Source organism: Hemiscyllium ocellatum (genome assembly GCF_020745735.1).
Source record: "Hemiscyllium ocellatum isolate sHemOce1 chromosome 15 unlocalized genomic scaffold, sHemOce1.pat.X.cur. SUPER_15_unloc_10, whole genome shotgun sequence".
Classification (NCBI taxonomy): domain Eukaryota; kingdom Metazoa; phylum Chordata; class Chondrichthyes; order Orectolobiformes; family Hemiscylliidae; genus Hemiscyllium; species Hemiscyllium ocellatum.
The window spans coordinates 418762-423761 of NW_026867446.1; positions in this window are offsets into that span (position 1 = coordinate 418762).

The following is a 5000-nucleotide window of genomic DNA, read 5'->3' on the forward strand; positions in this document are numbered from 1 at the left end:
TTGAGCTACCCGGCTTGGAAGCCCCAACGTCGGTAAGAGCTGTCAGGTTCACTCCATCACCATCCCCGTTTGGACCACTTCCCGACTCGGGAAATTCACCAATTTCGGCCTGAACTTATACAACAGTCCCCCCTCGAAGGCGTGAAGTCGCTAGAACCGCCGGATCAAATCCGGTTGAGCTACCCGGCTTGGAAGCCCCAAAGTCGGTAAGAGCTGTCAGGTTCACTCCCATCCGTTTGGACCACTTCCCGACTTAGGAATTTCACCAAATTCGGCCTGAACTTAGAGGAGAGTCCCCGCTCGAAGGCGTGGAAGTCGGCAGAATCGCCGGGTCAAATCCGACTGAGCTACCCGGCCCCGAAGCCTCATGTCGGTAAGAGCTGTCAGGTTCAATCCCATCCCCGTTTGGACCACTTCCCGACTCGGGAAATTCACCAAATTCGGCCTGTACTTAGACAACAGTCCCCCCTCGAAGCCGTGGCAGTCGCTAGAACCGCCGGATCAAATCCGGTTGAGCTACCCGGCTTGGAAGCCCCAAAGTCGGTATGAGCTGTCAGGTTCACTCCCATCCACGTTTGGACCACTTCCCGACTTAGGAAATTCACCAATTCGGCCTGAACTCAGAGGGCAGGCCCCCCTCGAAGGCAAGGCATTCGGCAGAACCGCCGGGTCAAATCCGACTGTGCTACCCGGCCCCAAAGCCTCAAAGTTGGTATGAGCAGTTAGGTTCACTCCCATCCCCGTTTGGACCACTTCCCGACTTAGGAAATTCACCAAATTCGGCCTGAACTTAGAGGAGAGTCCCCCGCTCGAAGGCGTGGAAGTCGGCAGATTCGCCGGGTCAAATCCGACTGAGCTAACCGGCCCCGAAGCCTCAATGTCGGTAAGAGCTGTCAGGTTCACTCCCATCCACGTTTGGACCACTTCCCGACTCGGGAAATTCACCAATATTCGGCCTGAACTTAGACAACAGTCCCCCTCGAAGCCGTGGCAGTCGCTAGAACCGCCGGATCAAATCCGGTGAGCTACCCGGCTTGGAAGCCCCAAAGTCGGTATGAGCTGTCAGGTTCACTCCCATCCCCGTTTGGACCACTTCCCGACTTAGGAAAATCACCAAATTCGGCCTGAACTCAGAGGGCAGGCCCCCCCTCGAAGGCCAGGCATTTCGGCAGAACCGCCGGGTCAAATCCGACTGTGCTACCCGGCCCAAAGCCTCAAAGTTGGTATGAGCAGTTAGGTTCACTCCCATCCCCGTTTGGACCACTTCCCGACTTAGGAAATTCACCAAATTCGGCCCGAACTTAGAGGAGAGTCCCGCCTCGAAGGCGTGGAAGTCGGCAGAATCGCCGGGTCAAATCCGGCTGAGCTACCCGGCCCCGAAGCCTCAATGTCGGTAAGAGCTGTCAGGTTCACTCCCATCCCCGTTTGGACCACTTCCCGACTCGGGAAATTCACCAAATTCGGCCTGAACTTAGACAACAGTCCCCCCTCGAAGCCGTGGCAGTCGCTAGAACCGCTGGATCAAATCCGGTTGAGCTACCCGGCTTGGAACCCCAAAGTCGGTATGAGCTGTCAGGTTCACTCCCATCCCCGTTTGGACCACTTCCCGACTTAGGAAAATCACCAAATTCGGCCTGAACTCAGAGGGCAGGCCCCCCTCGAAGGCCAGGCTTCGGCAGAACCGCCGGGTCAAATCCGACTGTGCTACCCGGCCCAAAGCCTCAAAGTTGGTATGAGCAGTTAGGTTCACTCCCAAAACCCGTTGGGACCACTTCCCGACTTAGGAAATTCACCAAATCCGGCCTGAACTTAGACAACAGTCCCCCCTCGAAGGCGTGACAGTCGGTAGAAACGCCGGGTCAAATCCGACTGAGCTCCCCGATTTGGAAGCCTTCAACACAAAACCCATCCGGCAATGCCACTCAAAAAGGGCCCAAATTCAGAAACACCCCCTTCAATAGGTAACACTTCCTCGGAGACACTACCGGGACATGCTCCCCTCGGCGAAAATTAAGCCCCCACCACTAAATGAAGCCAACCGCAGCCCCAACTTCAACGGAGAAATCAGTAACCAATTCAAAAATGCACTTGGTTACTGATTTGTACTGCTTCAAAAATTTCTAAGTGTCGCTGGTTACTGATTTGTACTGCTCCAAAAATATTCTAAGTGTCACTGGTTACTGATTTGTACTGACTCAAAAATATTCTAAGTGTCGCTGGTTACTGATTTGTACTGACTGAAAAATATTCTAAGTGTCGTGGTTACTGATTTGTACTGACTCAAAAATATTCTAAGTGTCAGTGGTTACTGATTTGTACTGCTCCAAAAAATATTCTAAGTGTCGCTGGTTACTGATTTGTAATGCTCCAAAATATTCTAAGTGTCGTGGTTACTGATTTGTACTGCTTCAAAAATATTCTAAGTGTCAGCGGTTACTGATTTGTACTGCTTCAAAAATATTCTAAGTGTCGCTGGTTACTGATTTGTACTGCTTAAAAATATTCTAAGTGTCAGTGGTTACTGATTTGTACTGCGTCAAAAATATTCTAAGTGTCGCTGGTTACTGATTTGTACTGCTCCAAAAAAATTCTAAGTGTCGCTGGTTACTGATTTGTACTGCTTCAAAAATATTCTAAGTGTCGCTGGTTACTGATTTGTACTGCTTCAAAATTATTCTAAGTGTCAGTGGTTACTGATTTGTACTGCTTCAAAAATATTCTAAGTGTGCTGGTTACTGATTTGTACTGCTTCAAAAATATTCTAAGTGTCAGTGGTTACTGATTTGTACTGCTTCAAAAATATTCTAAGTGTCGCTGGTTACTGATTTGTACTGCTTCAAAATATTCTAAGTGTCAGTGGTTACTGATTTGTACTGCTCCAAAAATATTCTAAGTGTCGCTGGTTACTGATTTGTTACTGCTTCAAAAATATTCTAAGTGTCAGTGGTTACTGATTTGTACTGCTCCAAAAATATTCTAAGTGTCGCTGGTTACTGATTTGTACTGCTTCAAAAATATTCTAAGTGTCAGCGGTTACTGATTTGTACTGCTTCAAAAATATTCTAAGTGTCAGTGGTTACTGATTTGTACTGCTTCAAAATATTCTAAGTGTCGCTGGTTACTGATTTGTATACTGCTTCAAAAATATTCTAAGTGTCAGTGGTTACTGATTTGTACTGCTCCAAAAATATTCTAAGTGTCGCTGGTTACTGATTTGTTACTGCTTCAAAAAATATTCTAAGTGTCAGTGGTTACTGATTTGTACTGCTTCAAAAATATTCTAAGTGTCGCTGGTTACTGATTTGTACTGCTTCAAAAATATTCTAAGTGTCAGTGGTTACTGATTTGTACTGCTTCAAAAATATTCTAAGTGTCGCTGGTTACTGATTTGTACTGCTCCAAAAATATTCTAAGTGTCGCTGGTTACTGATTTGTACTGCTTCAAAAATATTCTAAGTGTCGCTGGTTACTGATTTGTACTGCTCCAAAAATATTCTAAGTGTCGCTGGTTACTGATTTGTACTGCTTCAAAAAATATTCTAAGTGTCGCTGGTTACTGATTTGTACTGCTTCAAAAATATTCTAAGTGTCAGTGGTTACTGATTTGTACTGCTTCAAAAATATTCTAAGTGTCCGCTGGTTACTGATTTGTACTGACTCAAAAATATTCTAAGTGGGGCTGGTTACTGATTTGTACTGCTCCAAAAATATTCTAAGTGTCGCTGGTTACTGATTTGTACTGCTTCAAAAATATTCTAAGTGTCAGCGGTTACTGATTTGTACTGCTTCAAAATATTCTAAGTGTCAGTGGTTACTGATTTGTACTGCTTCAAAAATATTCTAAGTGTCGCCGGTTACTGATTTTGTACTGCTTCAAAAATATTCTAAGTGTCATGGTTACTGATTTGTACTGCTTCAAAAATATTCTAAGTGTCGCCGGTTACTGATTTGTACTGCTTCAAAAATATTCTAAGTGTCAGTGGTTACTGATTTGTACTGCTCCAAAAATATTCTAAGTGTCGCTGGTTACTGATTTGTACTGCTTCAAAAATATTCTAAGTGTCAGCGGTTACTGATTTGTACTGCTTCAAAAATATTCTAAGTGTCAGTGGTTACTGATTTGTACTGCTTCAAAAATATTCTAAGTGTCGCTGGTTATGATTTGTACTGCTTCAAAAATATTCTAAGTGTCAGTGGTTACTGATTTGTACTGCTTCAAAAATATTCTAAGTGTCGCTGGTTACTGATTTGTACTGCTCCAAAAATATTCTAAGTGTCGCTGGTTACTGATTTGTACTGCTTCAAAAATATTCTAAGTGTCGCTGGTTACTGATTTGTACTGCTTCAAAAATATTCTAAGTGTCAGTGGTTACTGATTTGTACTGCTTCAAAAATATTCTAAGTGTCGCTGGTTACTGATTTGTACTGATTCAAAAATATTCTAAGTGTCAGTGGTTACTGATTTGTACTGCTTCAACAATATTCTAAGTGTCGCTGGTTACTGATTTGTACTGCTTCAAAAATATTCTAAGTGTCAGTGGTTACTGATTTGTACTGCTTCAAAAATATTCTAAGTGTCGCTGGTTACTGATTTGTACTGCTCCAAAAATATTCTAAGTGTCGCTGGTTACTGATTTGTACTGCTTCAAAATTATTCTAAGTGTCGCTGGTTACTGATTTGTACTGCTCCAAAAATATTCTAAGTGTCGCTGGTTACTGATTTGTACTGCTTCAAAAATATTCTAAGTGTCGCTGGTTACTGATTTGTACTGCTTCAAAAATATTCTAAGTGTCAGTGGTTACTGATTTGTACTGCTTCAAAAATATTCTAAGTGTCGCTGGTTACTGATTTGTACTGACTCAAAAATATTCTAAGTGGGGCTGGTTACTGATTTGTACTGCTCCAAAAATATTCTAAGTGTCGCTGGTTACTGATTTGTACTGCTTCAAAAATATTCTAAGTGTCAGCGGTTACTGATTTGTACTGCTTCAAAAATATT